We start from the raw sequence: 13,452 nt of genomic DNA on the forward strand, positions 1-13,452 counted from the left end.
ATGTCACTTCTTCCAATTCATGAGCATAAAATATCTTTCCATTTATTTGTGTCTTCTTTCATTTCTTTCATCAGTGTACAGATTTTTCATCTCCTTGGTTAAATTTATTCCTAGGTATTTTATCCTTTTTGAGGCAACTATAAATGGGATCGTTTTCTTAAATCCTCTTCCTGTTAGTTCATTATTAATGTATAGAAATGCAGCTGACTTTTGCGTATTGATTTTGTATCCTACAACTTTACTGAATTTGTTTATCTGTTTTTTTTTATAGCATCTTTAGGAATTTCTGTATACAATACCATTTTATCTATAGAGACAGATTTACTTCATTCGTTCTGATTTGGATGCCTTTTATTTTTCTGCCTAATTGTTCTGGCTAAGACTTCCAGTACTATGTTGAATAAAAGTGGCAAGGGTGGGCATTCTTGTCTTGTTCCTAATCTTAGAAGAAAAGCTTTCAGCTTTTCACTGGTGAGTATGAGGTTAAAAGTGCCTTGTCATACATGGCCTTTATTATATTGTATTATGTTTTCTCTATACCACTTTATTGAGAGTTTTATCATGAATGGACATTGAATTTTGTCAAATGCTTTTTCTGCATTTATTGAGATGATCATCTGATTTTTATCCTTCATTTTGTGGATGTGATGTATCACATTGGTTGACTTGTGCATGTTGAATTATCCTTGCGTCCTTGGAATAAATCTCACTTGATCATGGTATGTGATCCTTTGAATGTGTCATTGAATTCAGCATGTTAATATTTTTTTTTGAGATTTTTGCATTTATGTTAATTAAGGGTTTTGGCCAGTAATTTCTTTTCCTATAATGTTGCTGTCTGGTTTTGCTATCAGCATAATGCTAGCCTCATAAAATGAATTTTAGGGGCGCCTGGGTGGCTCAGTAGGTTAAGCCTCTGCCTTCAGCTCAGGTCATGGTCTTGGGGTCCTGGGATCGAGCCCTGCATCTGGCTCTCTGCTCAGCGGTGAGCCTGCTTGTCCGCCCCACCCCCCTGGCCTGCCTCTCTGCCTACTTGTGATTTCTGTCAAATAAATAAAAAATTTTAAAAATCTTTTAAAAATTAATTAAAATAAAATGAATTTGAGGGTATTTCATCCTCTTCTATTTTTTGGAAGCATTTGAGGATAGGTATTAGTTCTTTAAAATAAAGATTTTATTTATTCATTTGAGGAGAGAGACAGAGGGAAAGTGAGCATGAGGAGGAGCAGAAGGAGAGGGAGAGGGACAAGCGGACTCTGCTGAGCAGGGAGCCTAGGGTTGGGCCCAATCCCAGGACCCTGAGATCATGACCTGAGCTGAAGTCAGACACCCAACCAACTGAGCCACTCAGATACCCCATGGATTGGTATTAATTCTTTAAGTGCTTGGTAGAATGCACCAGTGAATATATTCATCTGGTCCTAAACTTTTGTGTTGTTTTTTTTTTTTCATTTATTTTTACTCTGATGTATGGTATTTCCTACTTTCCACTACCTTTGGACTTAGTTTGTTCTTCTAGTTCCTTTAGGTATAAAGTTAGGTTGTTTATTTGAGATCTTTCCTGTTTCTCAATATGGGCATTTATTGCTATAAGCTTCCCCCTTTAGAACAGCTTTTACTGAATCTGATAAATTTTGGTATGTTGTGTTTCCATTTTCCTTTGTCTCAAGATTTTTTTTAATTTCTTTTTTGATTTTTCTCTGATCCATTGATTATTTACTAACATGTTGCTTAATCACCACATATTTGTGAATTTTCCAGTTTTCTTCTTATAATTGATTTCTAGTTTCATATCACTGTGATCAAAAGATAAACACTTGGGGGTGCCTGGGTGGTTCAGTGGGTTAAAGCCTCTGCCTTCAGCTCTGGTCATGGTCTCAGGGTCCTGGGATCGAGCCCCGCATCGGGCTCTCTGCTCGGTGGGGAGCCTGCTTCCTCCTCTCTCTCTGCCTACTTGTGATCTCTGTCTGTCAAACAAATAAATAAAATCTTAAAAAAAATATATATAAACACTTGGTAGTTTTCAGTCTTCTTAAATTTATTGAGAGTTCTTCTGTGGCCTGCTGTAAGATCTATTGTGGAAAACATCCTATGTGCACTTGAGAAGAATGTATATTTGCTGCTTTTGAGTGGCATGTTCTGTACAAGGCTGTTAAGTCCTTCAGGACTAACTTGTCATTTAAGTCCAGTGCTTCCTTATTGATTTTCTATCTCGTTGAAGAATGTGGGGTATTAAGGCCACTGTTATTATGGTTTTGCTGTCTATTTCTCCCTTAAGATCAGTTAGTCTTTCCTTTATATGGTTAGATGCTCCTATATTGGGGACTTTAATATTTACAAATATTATCTCCTCTTGTTGGATTGACACCTCTGTCATTATATAATGTCCTTCTTTGTCTCATATTACAGTCTTTGGCTTAAAGTTTATTTTGTCTGATATAAATATAGCTGCTATGGCTTTCTTTTGGCCTCCATTCACATGGAACAACTTCTTCCATCCCCTTGCTTTCAGTCTCTATATGTCCTTAGAGCTGAAGTGAATCTCTTACACACAGCATATGGTTAGTTGGGTCTTGCTTGTTTGTTTGTTTTAATCCATTCAGACACTCAATGTCTTTTGATTGGGGAATTTAGTCCATTTATATTTAAAGTAATTATTGATTTGTATGGACTTATTACTGTTTTGTTAAGTGTTTTCTGGCTGGTTTGTTCCTTTCTTCTTCTCTGTCTCTTTTCCTTTGTGATTTGATGCTTTTCTATACTGGTATGTTTAGATTCCTTTCTCTTTATCTTTTGGGTATCTGCTGTGGGTTTTTGCTTTGTGGTTGCCAGAGGCTTACATAAAGCAACTTACATTTATAACAGTCCATTTTAAATGAAAAACAACTTGTTCAAATGCGTTCTAGAGCTCTACATTTTCATTCTCTTCTTCCCCATATTTTATGTTTCTGATATCAAAATTTATATCTCTTTATCTTGTTATTCATTAACAAATTATTATAGTTATAGTTGCTTATCTAGTATCTTTTTAAATAAAATCTGTCTATCATCTATCTATCTTTCTTTCTTTCTTAGGGAGGGAGAGAATGCACGTTTCTGGGAAGCAGGAGAGGCAGAGGGAGAGGGACAGAAAGAACTCCAAACAGGCTCCACACCCAGTGCAGAGCCCGGTGGAGCCTGATGTGGGGCTCAATCCCACAACCCTGAGATCATGACTCGAGCTAAAATCAAGAGTTGGACACTTAACTGACTGAGCCACCAAGGTGCCCCCATAAAATCATTTTTCTAATTAAACTAGCCAGGATTGGGAGCACCTGGGTGGCTCAGGCCATTAAGCAGCTGCCTTCGGCTCAGGTCACAACCCCAGCATCCTGGTATGGAGCCCTGCATTGGGCTCCCTGCTCAGTGGAGAGCCTGCTTCTCCCTCTCCCTCTGCCTGCTTGTGCTCTCTCTCTTTCTCTCTCTCTCTCTGTGTTTTCTTCTAGAAGTGCCATTTAAAAATATAAAAAATAAACTAGAAATATACTAGCTTAAAAATATATATACTAGCCAGTTGTTTTTTTTAATAAACTAGCACAGGTTTTTTTTTTTAAAGGTTTTATTTGACAGAGAGAGACATACAACAAGAGAGGGAACACAGGTAGGGGGAGTGGGAGATGGAGAAGCAGGCTTCCCTCTGAGCAGGGAGCCAGATGCAGGGCTCAAGGAGGCCTCCAGGAGAGACCCTTAACCCCAAGCATCACAGAGTTTAATGAGCTGAATGTATAAATTTTACACGAGTTCATCCCTCTTTAGAGCTCCTGTGTTGTCAAGGGGAAGGGGTTGAGGAAGGTTCCTGTAAAATGGCCACCATGCTCCACCTGAAACCATTGCTCTCTTCCAAACCTCAGTCTTGTTGCCAAGTTCTGCTCAGCATCCCTGAGTTTTTCTTCCCTTAGAATGAATTCACTCTTGGAGGCTCTATATTTATTGCTCTTTCTTCTTTTGAGCTCCCATTTCCCCGCCAGTTCACCAGATATGACTCTCTTGGTGCACTCTTCCACCACGTATACCCATTATGGAGCAGATGAGGCAAATGCAAAGCACTCTGGGCCTGGGTGAAGCCTGGGCACACAGAAAGTCCCAAGAGGGACAATTACTTGCTTCTTATCCTCTGCTTAATTTTGCTTCTCTGTTTCCAAAAACATCAGAGGAAACTCTCTTCAACCCTGTCTACTTGAACACCTTGTCTCCTGCCTTGGAGATTCCCTGCTGAGCTCAGAGGCAAGAGGCTGTCTCTCCTACCAAATCCTTCTAAGCACTAAGTTACTCATCCTGATTTGGGCCCTTCCCATTTTTTCTCTGCCATTGATATGTGTATTATTTGTCTATGTGACAGATGAACCCAAAACTTAGTGGCTTAATACATTTATTGTCTCACAGTTTCTGTAGGTCAAAAATATAGGAACTGGAGCACCTGGGTGGCTCAGTGGGTTAAAGCCTCTGCCTTCAGCTCAGGTCATGATCCTGGGGTCCTGGGATCCAGCCCTGCATCGGGCTCTCTGCTCAGTGGGGAGCCTGCATCCCCCTCTCTCTTTGCTTGCCTCTCTGCCTACTTGTGATCTCTGTCTGTCAAACAAATAAATAAAATCTTAAAAAAAAAAAAAGAATATAGGATCTTACAGGCTTAGCATGAAGAGCCACAATCTCCAGCCAAGTCTTCACATGACAGCAGCCCTAGCTGACATCTTAGCTGCGAGATTGGAGCCCCAACCACAAAGCTAAGCTTCTGCCAAGTCCCTGACCTACAGAAAGTGGGAGATAATAAGTGCTTGTTGTAAAATTGTGTGTCTTTGTAATCAATCTCTTACTCCACCCCAGGCCCCTGGCAACTGACCTAGTGGTATAGGCCTGCAGTTCTCCTTTTCCAAAGTCTGATATGAATAGAACCATACAGTAAGTAGCCCCTTTGAGTCTGCCCCCCCCCTTTTTAACATAATGCTCTTGAGATTCCTCCCTGCTGTTGCATAAGTCATTCACTTGTTCCTTTTCATTGCTGAGGAGTACCTCCTTGTAAGGCTGTGCAATTGGTTTATCCATTCACAGCTGATGGGTATTTGGGTGGTTTCCAGGTTTTGGCGATTAAGAGTACAGCTGCTAGAAAGATTAGCCTTGAGGTGTTTCAGTGGACTTATGGTTCCATTTCTCTTGAAATGCCCAGGAGTGAGATAAAAATGGATCCAGTTTTAACGCGAAGCAGGAACCTACTAAACTTCTACAGCAACATTTTCCAGTAGAACTTTCTATAATGAGGAAAATGTTGTATTATCCTGTAACATTCAGTATAATAGCCAGTAGCCACATGTGGCTAATAAGCACTTGAAGTGTGACTAATGTGACTAAGAAACTGGTCATTTTATTTAATTAGATTTTAGTAATTCAAATTTCAGCAGCCACGTTTGACTCATGGTTACCATATACGATAAGGCACTTCTAGAAGAAAACACGGGAGAAAATCTTTGTGATTTCAGTTTAGGCAAAGATGACGTAGGCACAAAAATCAGATCACGAGGGGCGCCTGGATGACTCAGCACGTTAAGCCTCTACCTTTAGCTCAAGTCATGATCCCAGGGTCCTGGGATGGAGCCCCACATTGGGCTCCCTGCTCAGTGGGGAGCCTGCTTCCTCCTCTCTCTCTGCCTACTTGTGATCTGTCTGTCAAATACATAAATAAAATCTTTTAAAAATCAGATCATGAGTCATATATATATATAATTATTATTATGTTATATTATAGTATATATATTATTATATAATTAATATAATAAATATATTATATAATTATATTATACATAAATATATATATAATATATAATTATTTTTTTAATAATTTAGACTTCATCAGAACTTAAAACCTCTGTTCCTTGAAGGAGGCTTGTGAGAAAATGAAGAGACAAGTAACAGAAAATATTTGCAAGAGAAATGCTCTGCTAAGGCATTTCATAGTTTAATAAAATATGGAAACGGCCCAGTTTTTTTAAAAATAGGCAAAATATTTGAACAGACACTTGACCAAAAAGATTTTTATATCAGATAATATACGGAAAGATGCTGAGCATAGAGAAATGAAAATCACTACCATGTGATACCACCTTACACTTAGTAGAATGCCTTTTTTTTAAAAAAAGGATTTGAGAGAGAGAGAGAAGCAGACTCCAGAGAAAGATTTAGAAGAAGCCTTTTTTTTGTTGACGTAGAGCTGACATACGATATTATATTAGTTTCAGGCGACAACATATTGATTTGACAATGATATACATTTTGCAGTGCTCACCATGATAAGTCTAATTACCATCTGTTACCATAGATGGTTTATTATATTATTATTATTAAAAATACAACTTTTATAAAAGATTTTATTTATTTATTTTTTTGAGAGTGAGTGCATGTGAGCGCATACGTTGGGGGAGGGACAGAGGGAGAAGCAGGCTTCCTGCAGGGAGCCTGATGCAGGGACTCCATCCCAGGACCCTGGGACCATGACCTGAGCCAAAGGCAGACACTTAACAACTGAGCCACCCAGGCGCCCTACCTAGATAGATAGATAGATAATCACATCTTCTTTATCCATTTGTCTATCAATGGATGCTTAAGTTTCTTCCATATCTTGACTATTATAAATAATGCTGCAATAAACATAAGGATGCATATGGTTTTTGAATTACATATATACAGTTTTTGAGTAGGAAGACTCAACATCATAAATTTGTCAATTCCCCCTAACATCCCCCTAAGTTTATAAATTTAACTTGATCTCTTAAAAAATACCAAGAGAGGGGCACCTGCATGGTTCAGTTGGTTAAGCATCTGCCTTTGGCTCAGGTCATGATCCTGGGGTCCTGGGATCAAGCCCCACATCTAGCTCTTTGTTCAGCTTCTCTCTCCCTCTGCCCCTCTCCCTGCTTGTGCTCTCCCTCTCTATCAAGTAAATAAATAACATCTTTTTTAAAAAGTACCAATAGAACTGGGCTTTTTAAAAATTACTTTTATTAACATATAATGTATTATTTGCCCCAGGGAACTGGGCTTTTAGACATGGGCAGGTTTTTCTAAAATCCACAGGGAGGACATCAAGGACAATTGTGAACAGAATGGTAAGAGAAACTTTCAGTTAAGTGCAGGGAGAATGAAGAGCTCTTTACTCTTCATTTCCCCCCTGAGACCGCTCCAAGATGGCAGTAAAGGAAAGACAAAACAAGAAAGGGCATGTAAACTCATTAGATCAAAGAGATTCAGGGAAAAACAGGAGATAAGAAACAGTAACAAATTTGGGGGACAATGGGAAGATGATGGCGCCATGGATGACCAGAGCCGAGAAAGCTACTTGCAGACATCTGCCCAGGGCCTGCAGCCAGAAGGAAGCTGATTTACCGATTCATGCCACAGGCCCTGGAGGGCTCAGGAATTTGAGGTACCAGGTAGTGGGAAAGGTGGGGGTAAGTCTTGGGACTGAAACCAGGGAGACTGATTGAAAGTCTGTAAAAGGAACTACCCTAAACATCTTTCCCCTTTCCCCCACTTAGGTCTCTTTCCCATCCTCCCCGCCACCCCCCATTCCCTACACACGGCAAGAGGTTTATTCTTTGGAAAAATTGCACCAGATTTGGGGGAGAACTCAAGGATTATAAGCAGAATGGGGAGGGGTAGGATGGAGGTGCTGAAAAAAAAGAGAGAGAAAACAAGAGAGGATTCAGAGAAAAGATTAAGAAATTTTAACATTCTGAATATTAAATCCTCCCCCTCCCACTGCCCCCCAAGCATTCTTACACAACCCAGCACACAAATTCCGGCAGGAAGGGAAATATCCTCCACTGGCAGGATGCTATATGATTCTTCTTTAAAAGACCAGGAAGGCCTCAGAGATGGACATTTTTGTCCCCTCCGCCCCCAAGTGAACTAACTCTATCCTCATCCAGTGGCCTTACAATGAGCCCCAACAGTGAACACCTCCTCCCACACCCAAGTATCCTATCACATTTTTGGAGTCTTCCTTATGAACACGTAGTCAAGAATCGCCAGACATTTGCGGAAAGTCTTCAACAGGAAAGACAGACCAAAACAGAAAAGCAAGTCAGGGAAAACAGAGACAGTGCAGGAAGGAGAAGAAAACATGCGCACGCGCGCGCGCGCGCGCGCACACACACACACACACACACACACACACACCATGGATCTAGGTACAATTGCAAGGTTTCTGGTGGTGTCAAGATTTTGGCTGAGATTCAGAAGGTCAAGGACAAAGTAGCTAACAAACACCCCCATCTTTTATTTTTTTAAAGATTTTATTTATTTATTTGACAGAGATCACAAGTAGGCAGAGAGGCAGGCAGACAGAGAGGGGGAAGCAGGCTCCCTGCTGAGCAGAGAACCCAATGTGGGGCTTGAGCCCAGGACCCTGGGATCATGACCCCAGCCAAAGGCAGAGGCTTTAACCCACTGAACCACCCAGGTGCCCCTAACACCCTCATCTTTTAAAGAGAGGTGTTAGATTACGCATGTGTGGAGGGGCACCGGGGTCAACAGCCTGGGTAAGGTGCTAGGATGTCCGGGCTGAAATCTTGACTCTGCCCTTACTAGCTCATAACCATGGGCAGATCAGCTGACTTTTCCCGCTTTGGTTTCCTTCTCTATAAAAGGTAGATTATCAAAGCAGCCACTCAGACTATCTTCGTGAAGATTCAAAGATCCATGCAAAGTGTCCCGAACAGAAGCTGGCACTTAGGAAAGCTCAGGGAATGTCAGCTATTGTTACCGTTACCCATCATCAGCCACTTACCTGCTCGCAGGCGAACTGAAGGAAAGACATCTTTTGGGTATAGTTGTTAAAATAAAGGTGTCTTTCCTGTACCATCATGGGGGAGCACAATGGATTCGGTCCTCACCTCCATCCAACTGAGGAGGGGGCTTTGATACACACCGAGAGATTGACCTGTGTGCCCTGTTGCTGGACAGACTCCGGGACTGATATTCGGTCCATACCTGAGAAAGCCCGAAGGTGCGAAGATGAGGCTAGACAGGCTTGAGATGACACAACAAAGAGGGTTGTGTAAGAATGCCTTCATTTCTAGGGTTTGGTAGGGAAAGGACTTACACGTTTTTCTTGGGCTGGATATGGCCCCATAGAAGGGGGATTGGCTGGTGGTTTTCTTCGAAAAGGTCCTGTTTGGTGGACTTGCTGCCAAGGGAGAGATGGCCTCAGCCAGCAGAGGTTCAAGCAGAAACTGAGGGGCCTTGATTACATCAGAGGACCTATGGCTAAAAGAACCCCCCCAAACTCTACAGGTCTCCCACCAAAGGATGAATGGGCATCTGGACACTGCTGGGACTTAGATCCTTATCCTTGAAGTATCTGGAGACCAAGGAGTAGGGTGAAGGGGAGAGAAGCCCTTGAACCTGGACCTTCCCCACCTTCCCCACTCCTCCCCCTTCTCAACAAGTGGGAACAGTTCTCTGATCAAAAGTAAATACTAGTAAGTGTGGAAAGCTGGGATACCTCATCTCAGAGGGGCCATTGAGACACACTGCCATTCTTCCAATGGATTTAAAAAGTTAAAAGGTATTGCCTCCACAAAATAAAACACAAACAAAAAATGCAGGCTTGGATTTGTGATGATGTGGATGGAACTAAAGAGTATTACTCTTAGCGAAATAAATTAACCAGAGAAAGACAACTATCATATGATCTCTCTGATATGAGGAATTTGAGAGGCAGAGCGGGGAGTTGTGGGGGGTAGGGAAGGAAAAAATGAAACAAGATGGGATCAGGAGGGAGACAAACCATTAGAGACTCTTAATCTCACAAAGCAAACTGAAGGTTGCTGGGGGGTGGGGGGGGGGGTAGGGAGAGGGTGGCTGGGTGATGGACCCTGGGGAGGGTATGTGCTATGGTGAGTGCTGTGAAGTGTGTAAGCCTGATGATTCACAGATCTGTACCCCTGGGGCAAATAATACACTATATGTTAATAAAAATAATTTTTAAAAATGCAGGCTTTGAACATGAAAAGAAAGAACAGGGCTCTTGGACGTGTTAACCTTAAAAACAAAACAGTCATTTTACCAGCAAAAATGGGTTTATTCAGGAATAGAAACAGAGAATTGCAATTCAGGACACGCCAGCTGCCGCCCAACCACAGGCAAGTCCAACAAAAGAGAGGGAAAAAAATGTTGTGTCATGGAAAAGAAAGAGGAAGCTGGGAAAGATAATTCTGAATGAAAGTCCATAGGACAAAGGCAAGAGAGTTCGGGATGATGAAGGTTTCTCAGTGGCTGGGTTGCAGAGGCGGTGGATTTCTTGTGGGAGATGCAATGTACATCTTTTCCCTGTTGGACTGGTAAATGATGATTCTTTCCTATTTGCCATCGTTCTGTGGGGGCCTAAAATTGACCCTGTAGTTGACCTTGAGTCGTAAGTCTCTCCCTTCTATCCTCTGGACTCTACTTTAGTGAGGCTTCCCTTTATTAGTAATCACAAACATGAAGAATAAGGGCACTGACTCCCTTACACCCTACCATCCAACTGCCAAAAGATTGTGTCCTCACTCCTCCAGATCGCTGTCTGATGCAGCCTTTCCCTGTAACCCAGCTTCCCTCACCACAGAGCATGCAAACCCCTCCACCTCCCCCCCATTTCCTGTCTTCCACAGCTCACAGCTGTTATTTGTGTTAATTTTATTTCTTAAGCTTGAGTTGCGTGCATTGTTGCGGTATCATATGCGGCATATTCTGTGCAGACGGGCTGACCAGCTGACAGCGGTGAGACCCATAGCCCTTAGATGCTCTGTGTGCTGGGTCCCTGTTAGGGGAGGGTCATTCTTGGGGCTAACCAGTCCTCTGGCCTCACAGTGAATCCGGAAGAACCTGGGCAGAGAGGGCCTTGGTCTCTTGTCTTTCTCCATGAAGGGCCCAGGATGCATGGCGCTGGTGGCGTGGGGACGTGGGGTTGAATGTCACCTTGGTGGGTTATTGTGGAAACAGGTGGGAGCTGGGAGATGGAAAATCTAGGGGGGCTGGGATTTCTCAACTGTGTGTATGTGTATGTATCTCTTCTAGTTTTGTAGCCTTGATGTCTATTTTCTTTTTTTTTTTAAGGTTTTATTTATTTATTTGACAGAGAGAGAGAGAGAGAGATCACAAGTAGAGAGGCAGGCAGAGAGAGGGGGATGCAGGCTCCCTGCTGAGTAGAGAACCCAATGTGGGGCTCGATCCCAGGACCCTGAGATCATGACCTGAGCCGAAGGCAGCGGCTCAACCCACTGAGCCACCCAGGTGCCCCGATGTCTATTTTCTTGCTGTTCTCCCCTAGTATTGGGTAAAGCCCTTGGAAAGCTTTAGCCTTCTCCCAAGTATGTCAGAGTCAGTCAGTTGATAAAGGACACCAGGTTGGATGTTTACATCCCTGTCTGCGTTTGTAGAAGAGGCTTACAGAGGACAGTCCAGCCTCGAGGGGCAGTGTGATAACCAGCGAAGCAAGTGACTCTGAGAGGACAGAAAAGTCAGGGTGTGGGGAGAGTTTCTCACCCTAGGGTGAGTTATGGATAAACTGTTCTTGCTTGTTTATTTTTAGTTTGCTCTGTGTTGCCAGGGACTCAGAAGCAACATGAAAGAAAAAGTAATTTGCTTCTTCATTTTGGTAAAGATAGCCGAGCCATTATCCTCTGAATTCTAGGCTGCTTTCTCAAGAGATTGCTCATGTATTCGTGAAATATATATTGAATGAACTAATAAACTGGGCACCCACTGTCAGGCACTGTGAGGGACTGGAAATTCCCTGGTGAGCAAACAGATGAAAAGGCCACCTTCAGGGAAGCTTACAACATGGCGGGAGAGCAAAAATGTAATCAAATAAGTGGAAATACATTTGGATTCTTCCCTGGGATAGCGGCCGTGGTGCTGTACCAAGAACAAGGGGTCTCACATGATGGGGGGTTAGAGAGAGCTGGGGTCAGAGAAGGCTTCCTTGAGGAAGGGACAAAGGAACCAGGACCGGAAGGACGAGAGGAGTTGCTCTCCAGGGAATGGGGAAAGAACATTCCAGGAAGAGGGGACCATCTTTGTTTCGGAAGAACAAGGTCAGCAAGAAATTAAGCTGGATTTGCTTAAAAGATGGAGAGGAGGGTGCCTGATGCTTCAAGAGGAAGTCAGCTCTTCCAAGCCTGGAAGAAGGGAGGGGTGGAGGGGTGGGGTGGTGTGGTGGCGAGTTGTATGTAGGTAGTGTAGGCTCTGGGACACATGGAATGCCATGTGTCAGACGTGGCTGAACTTGTGGGTGATGGCAAAGGGCTACATGTGGGCCTTCAGACCTGGGAAGGTTGTAGTGAGGGGCACTGGGCCTCCCCAACTCCCCGCACTCCCAGTGTCTGAATGAAGGGAAAGATGAACACCTAATAACTAATCTCACACACACAAAAAGCAATGGACCAACACCTTAATGACAGGAAGGAGATGTGGGAGCCTGGATCTTTGCATCTGGAGCCCAAGCGCTTAGGTTCAAATCCGAGCTCTGTCAACAGCTTTTCTGCCCTGGACAGTTACTTGACCTCCCTGGGCTTCTGTTTTCCTACCTGTAAAGTGGGGATTACTGTATCTCTTTTATCAAATGGTGGGGAAGATTTAAATAGGCTGATGCACGTTAAGTTCTTACAAGTGTCTGCCACAATGTCCGTGCTATATACACGTGAACGGAAAGACAGCCACATGTGAGGGCCTCCCCCAACATCCTTGGACTCCCTGACCCCCTGAGGGACTGGTACAGCCTCCAGGAACAAGAGGGGTTCCCAAAGTCAGACTAGGAAGGTTTGAGACGGGGAAAACAAATGTCAAGGAAACATTTTTTGCTCCCAAGTTCTCAGAGTTCCTCCGGTTCAGATCCATGGGCACACCCATGAGCAATTCCACTGCAGGAAAAGAAGGGCAGGTGGTAAGCCTGAATCAAAATTTAGATGAGCGATTTTAAGGGGATTCAGACACGTGGAGCCACCTGGGTCACCGAATCCTAGAGACCCTCACACTGTTCCCTTCGGACACGCGGGTAACCATCGCAGTGGTGGTGCCTGGGAACCCAACGAACCATCCCCAGAAACAGCGTTTTAGGGAGAGCTGCCCCCAACATGTGAAATGCTGTGTCCAGAGGGTGTGCAATCCAGCTGCGGGGCAGGTAATCGTTCACGACATATAGAGGATGCTCACAAAGACGCAGCAAGACACTGCCCCCTGCCTGGCTCCGCTGTCCCGCAAAGAGACCGTCGCTGGGGCACAGAAAAGGGGCTCGCGAGCGCCGCGGGGCGGGGTCTCCGGCAGGGGCTGCTGCAGCCAGGCAAGTGTGCCGGCCCGCCCCATGCCCGCTCCGCCCTCACGGCCCGCCCCCGCGCCAGTGCAGCCGGCGTCCCCGCCTCCCGCAGGTGCGTCTCCGCGAGG

The 13,452-nt window shown here is 43.8% G+C and overlaps 1 protein-coding gene across 1 annotated transcript in view; it reads left to right on the plus strand.

The window, feature by feature from the left end:
* Positions 1-13,414: 13,414 nt before the first annotated feature.
* SIRT5 (sirtuin 5) overlaps positions 13,415-13,452 on the plus strand; it is a 45,385-nt gene continuing 45,347 nt past the window's right edge. The window contains exon 1 of the mRNA XM_046004851.1: positions 13,415-13,436. The gene's annotated coding sequence lies outside the window, so the exon portion shown is untranslated. The remainder of the gene's footprint in view (positions 13,437-13,452) is intronic.

This window comes from Meles meles, chromosome 5 (genome assembly GCF_922984935.1).
Source record: "Meles meles chromosome 5, mMelMel3.1 paternal haplotype, whole genome shotgun sequence".
NCBI classification, from domain to species: Eukaryota; Metazoa; Chordata; class Mammalia; order Carnivora; family Mustelidae; genus Meles; species Meles meles.